The sequence below is a fragment of the Sorex fumeus genome, unplaced genomic scaffold, assembly GCF_029834395.1.
Source record: "Sorex fumeus unplaced genomic scaffold, SorFum_2.1 ptg000013l, whole genome shotgun sequence".
Classification (NCBI taxonomy): Eukaryota; Metazoa; Chordata; class Mammalia; order Eulipotyphla; family Soricidae; genus Sorex; species Sorex fumeus.
The window spans coordinates 34,315,907-34,330,848 of NW_026606070.1; the positions used below are offsets into that span (position 1 = coordinate 34,315,907).

General features: G+C 36.2%; 1 protein-coding gene across 3 annotated transcripts in view; it reads left to right on the plus strand.

Annotated features, from left to right (window-relative positions):
* The window catches only part of GABRA2 (gamma-aminobutyric acid type A receptor subunit alpha2), a 130,213-nt gene that overhangs the window by 56,149 nt on the left and 59,122 nt on the right, over window positions 1–14,942 (plus strand). The gene's annotated exons all lie outside the window — the stretch shown is intronic.

A 14,942-nucleotide genomic window follows, 5' to 3' on the forward strand; every position in this document is an offset into this window, starting at 1 on the left:
TGTGACCCCTGTCTACTGAAAGCTAGAGGATCTGGGTGGAGGATGCTCAGCCTGGATCTGAGCAGGCTTGAAGATCTCAGCCCCAGGACCCGCATGCCTGTGTTCCTCTGCCAGTTCCTTCATGCGTGTGGAGAGTGGTCTCAGCATTGCTTGCTGTTGCTGGTTCTGGAGGTCTTCGCTGCCAGGGCTCTGCTCGGGGCGGGGAGGGGAACTCAACCCGCCCCGCCTCCAAGAGGCCCCGGTGAGGACAGCCAGGCGCGGGGTCAGGAGACTCTGCGCTGTTCTCTTCTGGGAGCTGGGCTTTATAGTCTCTGGGTCTTATCTGTGGTATACCACAGCATTTAAAAGTTTGTCTTCTTATCTAGAATGTGGTAAAAATATGATTTAAATAAAGAACAATTATATTTCTAGAACTACCTTCTAGATTTGAAACACATACTTCAATAAATGAACACAGTTAAATAGCTATTTTCTTTCTTCTTTTTCTTTTTTTTTGGGGGGGAGTGGGTGGGGGCACACCCAGAAATGCTCAGTTATTACTCCTGACTCTGCACTCCCCGTGGACTTGGGGAAACATGTTGGGTGCCAGGGATGAAGCCAAGGTCAGTTACATGCAAGACAAATGCTCTACCTGTTGCATTATCTCACAACCCCCAGTTTCACAGATATCTCTTACAAAATGAAACAATGGTCAGTTTTATAAAATGTACACTGTGCTACTGGCATTGACTAAAGTAGATTTCATAAAACAACATCTTTGTGTTTTAGATACAACATAATACTAATAAAACACATTGATTATTCATAGGTAGAGTCTCATATAAATCAATCTAAATAATCTAGTATCTTGATGTTCTTAGACTCTATGTAAATTGTGTGTGTTTTTTAAAAAATGGAATTAATAAGAGAGTAAAATAGGTCTGATGGATTTGAATGGCAGACTTGATACATCTTAGATAAATTCTTTATCAAGTGTAAGCATTTTAGTAATGAATGTGCCATTTTTTCTGCTAACTATAGAACTTTGTTTTTAGATTTTGGTTGAAATAAATTTTCATTGATTTTTCTTATGTCCCAGGAATGAGAATTAGAGGAGACTTCCTTGTCTAGAGTTTGTTGGTTCCCCATCCTGGCATTTCTCTTATATCTTTCTCTCTGAAAATACGAGCACATTTAAAAGTTGAAAACTTCTCACAAAAACTAAAGATTTTTTAACTTGTTCAGTCACTCTAAATATTGCCAACTATTTTTTTACAGACTAAAAATGCATTTCTGTCAATGAAACTCTGTGTTTCTTCTATTTGTGACAACTCTATCACCTTACAATCATTATATTGACTTAGGTGATTAAAATATGAAGTCTTTCCAGTTCTTTTTCTTCTTAGCTTCATATCTAGTCACAGTACTAAAATATTAGGGCAAACCTTATTTTTCAAAATAACTTTTTCCCTTTGAATTTCCATATATTTTAATCTGGAAATTAATTTTTCTCTTTCTAGAAATCAATTTAGGTATTCAGAAATGTTAAAAATGATAGGACTGATATTTAGCAAAAATTTATGCCAGCCACTTGTGGTTGGCTGTAAAAATAATATTTCTGAACAGCAGAATCTTTCAGTAAAAGTGAGTAAATGTTAGAGAAACAGAGTGAGTACCTGAAGTCTGTAGAATCAATAGAACATAATTTTTTCAAGCACTACAACAAAGTAGCAGTGTATCATATACATCATGGTTCTTACAAGATTACATTTGGTGTCATATTATTGACATTTCTGTTCAGGACAGATTTTCTGTTTTATTTCCATTTTTATTCACCATTTCTTCAGTTTTACAAAGACTGTTGACTTTGAGGAGTTCTCATTGATTACAAATCCACTCACTGGGAACTTACTCTTATCACCAGTGTCCAGTGAAAGAAAAAGGTTATTATAACTTTTATTTTTTTGGCTTTTTGAGTCACACCCAGCGATGCTCAGGGGTTACTCCTGGCTTTGCACTCAGGAATCACTCTTGGCGGTGCTCAGAGGACCATATGGGATGCTGGGAATCGAACCTGAGTCAGTCACATGCAAGGCAAACGCCCTACTTGCTGTGCTATTGCTCCAGCCCCGGAAGAAAAAGTTTTATAACACAAATTTGTGTGTGTTTTCAAAAAGTCCAATGACACTTTTATCTCTCCTGCCACCTGCATTCCCGTTCGGTAGTTTCGAATTGTTTCCCCCACCCCGGGGAGGTCGATGGTGATGGGCAGGCGAAGGAAGGAACGAGGGCCAGGCTGGTTGGTGTCAATTGTAGTTCATTCCAATCTTCACTCTCATTCTGCTTCTCTCTCTTGAGCCTGAACCCCTCTTACTTCTGACTCTGCCCTCTGGAGCCCGAGCCCGAGCCTGAGCCCGAGCCCGAGCCCGAGCCCAAGCCCGAGCGTGAGTCTGAGCCTCTGCCTCCTCCTCAGCCTGGGCCTTCTACGCCTCAGTCTCTCCTGAGCTTCTGCCTGCACCTTCTCCTCTCTTCAAGCTTGCAGTCTTAGTTTATATAGCAATCATAGAAGGTGGTGACACAAAGGTGGGTTGAACATTAACAAATCAGCAAAGAGAGGTAAGACCACTCCTCAAGGAGATTAACTCAAGGATAAAATCTCATCTAAAGAGATTATTCCAGATTACTAGGAGATCTGCTCAAGGGTGGGATCCCAAAAAGGGTGTATTCTTTCCTCAGGTAGTAATCTACTTAAATAGTTGTAGTAAATCTACTTCCAATATTTCTAGCAACATCATTCTGTATGAACACAGTAAGAGATAAACTTACAGTTTGGTTCTTCCTGAGGACATCTCACTATATATATATATATATATATATATATATATATATATATATATATATATCACAGTCCTCAGGCCAGGTTAGTCGTCCTAGCCCCAGCAGGGTCCTAGTCTCGTTGTTACTTACTTTTGGATCATGACAGCATTTGTCCATGATCATGCCCTCAACTTATAGTTGAGTATCGTGGCGCTTTGGCCTGGCCCATTTCGATGCCAGGGTAGCTTCCAGCTTCTCCTAGGTCCATTCAGTCCCTTATTGGGACCCTGCTTTTGGGGTGCTAGCAACTAAGGGCAACTGAGTCAAGAAAGCAGATGCTCAGGAGTAAATATTATTTGGAGTTAATCAACTCCCAAGTTACAAAGTATAGTATTAACTGTCTTCTGGTGTCCATACAGAAAGGACATTGCTTTAAGGTAAACTATGCAAAAGACATAACTTACAAGGTCAGTGTCCTTCAAAGGATCTGATCTTACAAGGATCTGATCTAACAGAATCTGATTAGGGAGAAAAGGTGATTAACTGGCTGGGGAGGAGAGCACAGAGAAGAGTTTACAGGCAAACAGAGGATTGTGAGTGACTCGGGAGCACTGTGATGGATGTAACCTGATAAATCCAAGCTCCCTGTGGCAAGGGAGAAAGGACAAACCAAAGTTATCTTACAAATTTGAACAGGGGAATTTAAAATAGGAGTAAAAATAATACTAAATAATAGGAAACGATAAAGAACTATAAATGATACAGAACTAGCAATTGCTTAAAACAACATTTTCTTCTGGGGGTGATGTACTAGAAACAGAAGTAAACTAAGGATTTGGTAAGATATCCCTTCCTTTCAGCCAGGACACATCTCCTAGGGGACAATGGTGCTACTAAGGAAACATGAAGCTGCGGGTGGTGTAGGTCACGACAGGGTGCATACGAATAACCTGGAGATTTAAGTTTCATTGTGTTAAGTCCTTAGGGGCTATGTCCAGCAATAACTACACTGTACTGCACTGTCCTCCCATTGTTCATCAGTTTGCTCAACCGGGCCCAGTAATATCTTCATTGTGAGACTTGTTGTTACTGTGTTTGGCATATCAAATACATCAAAGGTAGCTTGCCAGGCTTTTCCATGTGGGTGAGATACTCTCGGTAGCTTGCCAGGCTCTCCGAGAGGGGTGGAAGAATCGAACCTGGCTTGGCCAGGCCAGCCGCATGCAAGGCAAACACCGTATAGCTGTGCTTTGGCTCCAGCCCCCAACAATAACAACTCTCAAATACAGAAAGAGACTCTGCTGAAAAAAATCCTCTTCTCATTGATTTATTGGAGAATTCTGTTGAATAATGCTTAATATTAGGTGAGCTGCAAAGGAGCCCAGTTTAGATTCCTTCTGTATTACGAGAAGTGGAGAGGAGGTTTTATCTGAAACTGAAAGACTTTATACTGATAATTAGTATTGATTGAAAAAATGTGTAATCTGGTGGGGATTATAATTGTGACCCAAGAGATTGATTGCTCAGCAGGTGTGTTTTGATCTTTGTATCTCGCCCTCATGGCAAAGCTTGGCAAGCTACCCGTGACATATTCAATATGCCAAACAAAGTAAAAACGAGTCTCAAAATGGAGATGTTGCTGGGCCCGCTCGAGCAAATCGAAGAAAAACAGGAGGACAGTGACAGTGACAGTGACAGTCCAGATACTGAGAGGAAAAATGAAAGTTTGGAAAATAAAATTTGTGCAACTGATGACATGTGCAAGATAGACAACATAAACTTATTAGTATAAATCTATTGTGGATGATAAAGTATCAATTCAAAACATGGATATATTTTGTGAAGAAAGAGATCTTGTTTTCCTGATGATCAAACAAAATGATTTTCTATCTTGATGTTACTTTTGTTGGAAATAAGACATGTAATAAGAGAACATTTATATATTTTTTGCATCGCCTAGATGTCCAGTTTGAGAGATGCCATTTCTTGATGTTGATGCCATTAATAGAATGAAAAAATTATAAAGGGAAGGGAAAAACACACATTAGTACCCTTACATAAAGGTAGATATGAAATGACTAAGTCATGTATTACATAGGCAAACTGTTAGTGAGGAAAAATGGTTAGGGATAAATTTAAATTTACTTTCACGACTTAACTGTTGAACTCTTATTGCTATGCAGTATGCATCCTCTATAGCAAGAGCTTAAGCCTCTAAGTTCTCCTGTTCAGGTCGGTGATGAATATTAGTTGTGACATTAGCCTGAGAGTTAAAGTCAGCATAGCAAAAGGAATTAAAAACCCAAAGAACAAATACACACACACACACACATAGTGCACACAAACACCAACTGCTATCGCATAATCATTAACCAGTGTAATTGTCCAAAGAAAGTTGCAGATCTAAATTATAATTAAAGATTCTAATTACAGTGTCTGCAATTAAGTTAAGAATCTTTTATTTTAACATTAAAAAATTCATGAGTAAGAAAGTAATTAAACTTTGGAATGTTAGCACAGCTGACAATTGACAAAGTTTGTAGTAGGCGTGTGCATTTTAGCAATGTAAAGATGATTCCATTGCCATGCTTTTTTATTCTTTTCTCTTTGGTTTCTATAAAATATTTCTTTTTTAATTTTTGTAAACATTTTACTGTGTATTCATATTCATACACTTGATTAATATTACTGTACCTGCACCTAAACTGAAAATTTCATTTCAAATGGTTCTCTAATGCAGAACTAAGTATTATGGTTCAAAATTGAACAATATAAATATAGAAGTCATTTAGAGATGGGATAAGCTAAATGTTCAGTGAAGAGTGACCTTTGTTTATTGATTATATATGTTGGTTAATATATTTTTTGTCATGACACAGAATGCATTAACTCTTAGACTTCTCAGAACTGGGTTGTATAATACATTGTTCAATAGTAAACATCATAGGGAGATTGAGTTATTAAATCTTAGATAATTAGTGAATGTTAGCATTAGATGAGCTATTAGTCACTAACCAAAGTTGTTTATGTAAATATAGCTGTATATAGTTAACAACAGATAAGGAAAGCTTCTCCAAACATGGCAAGTGTGGTGGATTGACAGTAAAGATGACTTCTAGAAGTCAGTTCAGTGAACATAACTTCTAGAAGTCCATTACTGGATTTTACCGATACTTTGGAAGGATAAAGAATTAAACCTGGGGAACATTCATTCACTCAAGCATTTTATTATGGCACCCTCTTAGACATTTTAATAATGTTCTTCAAAGTGTGATTCATAGATATTTGCATTGAAATGACTGGTAGTACTTGTTAAGAGAGTTTTAATAGCTGCTTCCACAATCTGTGAACTATAATTGCTAGTTTTAGGGCATGACAGTATGCATTTCAGTAGGTTAAGGCATTTGATTTTATGCTGAAGGCAACAAAAAAGCCTTTTTAATATTGGGATGAAAGATTGGAGTTAGAGAGTGCAGGTATCAGAGTCATCTAGATTATAGCAAATCCAATAATTCATTTTACAGCACGGAGAAAGTAAATATCAGTCTGAAATGATGTAGTATTTCAGGCAAAAGTAGTTGTGAACAGGGATGGGACAGTGAGAATGAAGTTTGGACGTGCTAAAATTGTTTCAGTGATAACTATGGAAAACTTGATAAGAGTTGGTGCTTTATTTGGCACTGGTGTTAAAGAAACAGTAAAGCGTGAGGCCTTAAGATTTAGATGTGGGGGCAGGAGCAATAGTACAACGGGTAGGGCATTTGTCCTGTACACAGCCGATGCGGATTTGATTTTCAGCATCCCATATCGTCCCCTGAGCACCACCAGGAATAATTCCTGAGTGCAAAGCCAGGATGTAACCCCTGAGCATCACCAGGTGTGACCCCCCCCCACCAAAAAAAAAAGAATTGGATTTATAGTCATATCATTTACTCAGATAAAGGTTGCAGTATGGAGAAGTTTTGTTCAATCTGATTTGGAGCTCAAGGATTTAGAGTACAGCTGATTTGAGGAGCTCTCCGTTGGTAAAGGAAACCATTAGCATATATATATATATATATATATATATATTTTAAAAGGAGTAAGTTAAAGGGAAATGGACATTATATTTTCCTAGAAACTCAACTATGAGAGTAAAAGAAAAGACTGCAGAGGAACTCAGCAGTCCTGTGTAGACCTATGTAGAACCATAGACCTGTGTGAAAATGAAGGTGATTTCCTTCTTAAGATATAATGTGCTTTTATCCTTGACAACCAAAGTCAGAGATCACTGTCTTTTATCTAATTCATTGATGTGTGAAATAGAAATAATCAGATGTCTGTCTGAGCACAGACTTTCAAGTTGGATTCAGCGCAGTGCAGGTGTGTGATTCATCTGGTAGCGGGAAGATACCTTAGGCTTTTCCACAGTAGAACTTATCTAATGAATGGACTAATTGTTCCAGAAAGGGGGCCACATAAGCGTCATTGCTTCCCACATTAAATTCTTTTTGGAAGAAAATTTATAGAGACTTAATATATAAACCTAATATCATCGCTCTCTTATTTCCTTGGAAGAGAGGCATCCCCTGACACTTGCAGTTCTTTTGTCTAAATAAGAAACAGCTATGATGTCTGAACATGAAGTGATTTATTAAATAAAAATTGAAGTGAATGCATGATCTTAGTCTAGGTTTTGAGGATAGAATCTATTTTGAGGGGTAGCCACACAGATTTCCATGCCTTGACTAACAAGTGTGAATAATAAGAAATAATAATAGATATTAGTTAACCTAAGAATTAGAAGGATAAAAAATGTATTTTTTGGCTGGAGCGATAGCACAGCAGATAGGGTGTTTGCCTTGCACGCGGTCGACTCAGGATTGATTCCTTCGTCCCTCTCTGAGAGCCTGGCAAGCTATCGAGTGTATCTCGCCCACATGGCAGAGTCTGGCAAGCTCCCCGTGTCGTATTTGATATGCCAAAAACAGTAATAATAAGTCTCACAATGGAGACATTACTGTTGCCCGTTCTAGCAATTCGATGAACAATGGGAGGACAGTGACACTGACAGTGACCTATCCACAAATGTCACTTAAAGACATTTTCCAGGAGATGCTCTTATAGATAGATTGTTGGCCAAGAGAGTAAGTGGGCTGCAGATTCATTGATAAGGACTTTCCCAGAAACACATGCACACAAGCGCATGCGTGCGTGCGTGCGCGCGCGCACGTACACACACACACACAAACACACACACACACATACATTGTAGGAGAATCATTGTAGGGAAATCCTGTAAAATAGGGAGTGAACTACAGTGTGACATATTATGGTAAAACCAAGAAAAGGATTTAAATGTGTCATTAGATAAAGAACAAGGAGATATTTGCTGATCTTGGTAAAAGTAGCCAGATTGTAGTGGGTTGAGAGATGTGGGAGGTGAGGAAATGGAAGAAGAGTGGTGACAATATTTTTAAGCAGTGCGGTTGAGGAGAGGAGGCGAGAGAGAGGGCAGTAGCTGTAAGTCATTATAACTATCAGTAAGACTTTTATTTTTAAAGATTACATGAGCTTCTCACTGTTCTTAAATATGCCATTATCTTTTACAGCTCTCTGGCCTTGAAAATGTTTTTTTCCCCTGTTCTTGTTTTCCTTCTTTCCTTCTTTGCCAACTGGACATCTTTCATTATTTAAGGCCAAGCTCAAATTGCATCTTCTTTGATGTCTTCCTAGGGTACTCCACATGGAGACAGTTTTTCTTGTCCTTGTGTTCTACCATATGGTGCTCACACATTTCTATGACATTGTGTACTGGATTAAATTTTTTTTTCACTTGCCTTTCTTTTGTACTGCAGTCTGAGATACTAGAAGACATGGGTTGTGTCTGTGCATTTTAACAAATTTACTGAGTATCTACTCTGCATTTCTTGCATTGTTAAAGCTAAAATTCCTACATATAACCACTGTCTATTCTATAGTTCTTCACAGTATTTGGGGGGAAGAGCTAAGAAAATTCTTTTTTTATTTGTCTTTTAGACCACACCCAGTTGTGCTCAGCACTTACTACTGGCTCTATTCTCAGAAATCATTTCTGGTGGTATTCAGGGGATTATATGTGGTGCCTGATTGGGTTGGTCACATGCCAGGCAAGCTTCTTACCCACTCTACTATCTTGTCCTGTAAGCTCCTATAGTTTGAAGTTTTTTTTTTCCATTGACGTATTTATGGATTAATGTGGTATCAAATGGATGTGAATAGAGGTTATCTGTATCTGCTGTTTTTAGGAAAAGAAAAAGCTAAGAAGGATAAAGAAGAATTTAGCAGCTTTCTAGTGGGGTGATGTTTCAGCACAAATAGGAGATGGAGCCTGTTGAGTTTAGTTGCGTTTTACCACGACTGGATTATAGAATATTCTCTGAGACTTGGGTGAAAGTGAGAATAGAAGAGAATATAATGCCAGATTATGAGGAGTTTATTTCCCATTAGCTTCCTCCAAAATTGTGATGTGTGAAGGGGTAGTCATAAAAAAAATCTCTAAATAAATAGTTTAGCACAATAGACTTCTACTTCTGGATGGTGCATTATTGTATGACTTTGGGGGGATATTTGCTGATATTCCTTAAAATATTAATATTATGCAAATAAAGACTTACTGCCCTTAGAAAGGTATAGTTAGACAGACCTTTGTATAGGTCTGTCTAAACACACACCTCAAACACATACCTCAAACTAGTGAATTTAGGCATTAGAGAAGGCCTGACCATTTGCCTTAAGACATCTGAGAACTTTTCTGCCATTTGCCTTTGCTTCGTGCCTCACTTTACTCCTTATATGTCATGAACACTATTGCCCAGAGTAATTGATTCTATATTGAATTAACAATGACAACTTTCTTCTTTCATGGACTCATTATTATTTATTTCTTCTGCCCCAGACTGTATTAGATGACAGTAGGTTTAGCATTAAAGAAAATGGTGTTTTTCCTCCTTTTCCGAATGCAGTTGATGTTGGTCAAATGTAGGCTATCAGAGAGTGGTATAAAGGAAATACAACTGCAACAGACATCAGTGAGTTTGTCTAGGTGGCTATAGTATGAAACATGCAGGAGATACTGCAGTATCTGTATTACTGACAGCAGCGTGTGTGTCCCTGTGGTGGGGGAATTGGTGAATGTGAGGCTAAAAAGGTAAGAGAAGAGAGATCAGAAAAGGTTTTTTGAAGACTGGGTGAAAGTGTTTAAACATCATCCTTTAGCTATTTCAGTGCCCAAATCCATGCTTCTACACTTTCACTGTCACTGTCACTGTCTTTCCGTTGTTCATCAATTTGCTCTAGCAGACCCAGTAACGTCTCCACTGTGACACTTGTTACTGTGTTTGGCATATCAAATTCGTCACGGGTAGCTTGCCATGCTTTCCAAGAGGGGCAGAGGAATTGAGCCTGGGTTGGCCGGTTCGGTTGTGTGCAAGGCAAATGTCCTATCCGTTGTGCTATCGCTTTGGCTTCTACACTTATTTTATAAAAATCAATTTTTATTGCTGTTGTAGCCTCTGAACTATATTTGAGCTTGTTTTTAAACATGAAAAGGAAACCTTGACACTTAACACTCCAGCCTTACCTACAACTGAATTATCTCTTGAAAATGGAAGAAAGAAAGAAAGAAAGAACAAAAAGAACAGAAAGAAAAGAAAGAGAGAGAAAGGGAGGAAGAAAGAACAGAAGGAAGGAAATTTCACTTTGATGTGCCACCTCTAAGAATGTTGGTGGGTTTGCATTTAACAACCCCTACCCCCAAAAAGCATAATTCAATTGTTTCACTTAGTTTTCTTTATATAAATACAGCTTTCCAATGTGTGAAATGGGGATACTTCTCCATATTCAATAAGATGGCTATGGCTTTAAGTGGAATTTATCCATTTTATCAGTGAATTATTTTTACATAGAACTATCAATCACATTCCATACATTCTTTTTCCAGGAGAAGGATTTGACTCTCACTTCTCAGTGCTCAGAACTTAGTCCTGGTCTCGTCTTAGGGATCACTTCTGGAAGTACTTGGGGATCATCTGTGATACTTAGTATCAAACGGGTTGACTGTATGCAAGGCAAAGACCCCTACCTCCTGTACTGTCTCTCTGACCTTATATTGGTTACTTAAATTACATAAAATATAATAATCTATAAGAATTAAATCTACAACATATTCTATAACTTTGTGAAATTGCTCATATCCTAGTTCCAAAGAAAAAGTCCAGAGATCAGTGGTCTGAAATGGTCAGAATAGCCTCAGTGATATTATGCTATTTTATTTCTATGTAATCTTTTTTGCATAATAGGGTTTAGTGATGATCAGTTACTCATTGAATTTTTTGGCAATTCTGTCACTTGTTTTGACTATCATCTCTCTCTCTCTCTCTCTCTCTCCCTCTCTCTTTCTCTTTCCTTCTTTCTTTCTCTCTTTCCTTCTTTCTCTTTCTCTCTTTCTGCCTCTCTCTTTCTCCTCTCCCCGCCCCCTTTCAGTGCCAACACTGAGTGAAAATTATTATGCATGTCCCTCTGAGTCTCACTTATAAAGCTTGATCTAAACGACTGTTGTATAGTCAAGAATGCTGTTTCTTTTATTGTAACGTATCTGCTATACATACTAGATTTCTTTTTGTAATATAGCAGACTTTCTGAAACTTACTTGTAGGAGTCTAGGTTTTATATGCACAGAGGATGTAATGAAACAAATTTTATTACTTTAAAATTCACTCCATAAATCAAAGTAAAACATAAATTACTCCAAAAGTGGCCCTGTAAATTGCTTATGTTTTATTGAGTAGAAATAATTCTTCAGAAATTGGCCACAAACACAGGTTTTAATTAATGATCTAGGCACTTAAAAAAAAAGCTATCTTCCCTAAGTTAGTATGTGCTTGAAATCATGCTAATACAATAAACAGTGCAATAGAAAACAGTATTCTTGTTTTCAGTATAAATCATAGAAATTATACTTAGGGGTATTAAAACATTAAATTAGGAACTGCTGCTTCTCTGGTTCTTCCCCTAACAATCTTGGAAATTCACTGCATAAATCTTTAACTTTATCTGTTAAAAGAATTACTTGGATTAAATTTCCTGTGAGAAAATTTTAAAATATTTAACGGTATTATGGTATAGATAATTTAACTTTTTGTTGTCACTCAGTTTTGCATCCACTGATCCTAGGTCACACTTGATTACTGTTTTATCGTTCTGCATTTTCTTATTTACTTTTGCTTGCTACATATTCTCGTATTCTCTGAGGAGTTCAGTTCATAAGACTCATATGTATATTATTTGTAATTCTCCGGCAATTTTCTTAGATAGATCAAGTTATTATTATATTAGTTTATATTTATGAAAACATTGAAGAATATCATAAGGATCCTCACAAGAATATTTTTCGGGGGTGTGGTACACCGTACTGTGCTCAGGGATCATTCTTATCTCTGTGCTCAACGATAACTCCTGGGTAGTACACAGGAGAATATATGCAGTGCCAGCAATCAAACCTGTCACCTGTATGCAAGGCAATGCTTTATTCTGCAATAGTATCTCTCTAGCCCCAAGATTATTCTTTTCAAACATTGAGTGTGTACTTTTTAAATGACATGAAAGGATATTACATGCAAATAATATGGCATTTTGTTTTACATATTTTTTGGAATAAATGCAATTTAACTCAACTAATTTCTCTTCTTTCTGTTTTAATACCAAGAGTAGAATCATAGGGTAATTCATCTATATTTATTTATGCATTTACATACATATATGTTTTATACTAACATACTAAAATATTTAAAGATAAGAGCTTTAGTAGAAATTGAAAATAGATGATTAAAGCATATATTTTGGAAAATGGTTATCATACTGAGTAGCGAAATCATTTTCTTTTTATTCCCTCTTCAGATTGCTATTCATGAAAATATTTAACAATATATTTAAAAGCTCTTTGTTTTTATAAATGTCTTCCTTAAGCAATTTGTAACATAGCAATCAAAAAGTTGAATATAAATTCATATCATTTAAAACCTGTCTTAATGGTTATTGTAGTTAAAATATGTGCATATTCAAGTATTGAAATTTATTGCTTGCTACTACTGATTATTGTACTAAGTTTTAAAATAATGTACATAAAAATTTACCTAATCTGCTCTATTACTATTGTTAAGATCAACTATATGATTTTCTGTGATTAATAGAATGTAAGCAAAGACAAGTCTTGAGTAGCCTAATGGTTTATAAAGGGGGATGGAGACATTTGGATGGAGCTGACTTACTTTAGTGGTCCTACATGATGGTGGCTCAGATCAGCTAATTTCTAGCTGATTTCTAGCTAATTTCTAGATTTATAACCAAGCCCATTTGAGATTGACTTATCCCAGAGGGAAGTTCAGCCATTAATGGCCCCGAATAGTCATGATTTCCTAGTTTATAAGTGGTTGCTCTTTTAAACTGCTATATTTTGGGTATTTTTTTAACATAGTCATAGTTAATTAATATCATATATGCTCTTAGTTTTAAAGATTAAACTGTGGTTCCCTTTACTGGTAGGATCTCACAGTTTCAGAATTGGAGCACTTTTACTTCTACATTTTCGTAACTCCTCAGTTTGTGTCTGGCTTCCATAATTTCCAGTTTCAAACTTATTATCTTTCATCACTATTTGTCACTGTTAATCTCTAAATTTTCTTTTCTCTTAGGTTGATACTTTTCTCTCCCTCTACTCTTGTGTGTTATTTTATGACTCATCTTTTCCAATGTTCCCGGGTCCTTTAACTTTTCATCATCTGATTGTAATGAAAGTCTAGAATTTTTAAAAACTTTCATTTTAATTTTCACAGTAAACCAGAAGGAAATATCTATTATTGGTAATCACAATGAACATAACTGAATTAAGTTTGAAAAGAAGATAGCTGGATTTTAAAAAAATTCTCAAAATTTTCAACAAATTGCCAAGAATGGTTTTTTCAGAACATAATACTTTATTTAAAATGTAGCAAATTGAATATTAATGGCAATATATAAATAGGCCAATAAAATCAATAATAGAACCAATAATACATAATATTTTGGGGCTGGAGCAATAGCACAGAGGTAGGGTGTTTGCCTTGCCAGCCTGGCCAAGTCGGGTTCAATTCCTCTGCCCCTCTTGGAAGCCCGGCAAGCTACTGAGAGTATCTCACCTGCATGCAAAACCCTGGCATGCTACCCGTGACGTATTCGATATGCCAAACACAGTAAGAACAAGTCTCACAATGGAGACGTTACTGGGCCAGCTCGCTCCAGCAAATTGATGAACAACGGGAGGACAATATTTTTTACAAAAAAAAATTAAATGAAATTACAAAATTATCTTTTACTGAACAATAATGAAAATGCTATCGATTACAATTAGTTTGTAACTTTACTAGCCATGGCTTTGCAATGGACTTAAGAATAGACAAACAATAGTAAATAACATAAATTTCAGAAACAGAGCTATACATCAGAGAAATTTTATTGCATACCTGGAGGGAACAATAAAATATTCCATTTGTGGCACTTGAAACTTGCTTTCTTATTCAAAAAACAACTTTGATCTTTAGCTCATGATTCACAGAAATTCTAGAGCCTAAATGCTAAAATTCAAACTTAAACTTGAAGTTAGAAAAAATATACAAGAATGCATTAAATAGTATTTGGAATATATTTTTGATTTTATTGAAATAAGTATTTAAGAAATTATTAGTATGTAGGACTTATAAATAATTCATTTAGTTTAATAAGAAAACTAAGTAAACTAGCAATTTATAGAAAACTAGAGTATTTTATATACAGACAAAAGATGTATTAATTTTCACTCAGTTGAGAAATCCAAACAGTAGAATTATGCACCTTTAAAACCAATAATGGTTATTAGCTATTTTTCTTATACTAAAGTAAGCAAAGAAAGATCATGCCCTACAGAGGAAATTTAGGATCTTAATTTAGCAGCATCTGGTTATTTTGAAGTTATGCATTCTATAATAAGGTCCATTAACCCCACTTGTTAATTTATTCTAGAAATGATAGAGATACTAAATAAACTAAATGTATTTACTTTTTCTTATTAAAATAAATAAAGTCTCTTTAAGTCTACATACTAATAATTCTTTAAA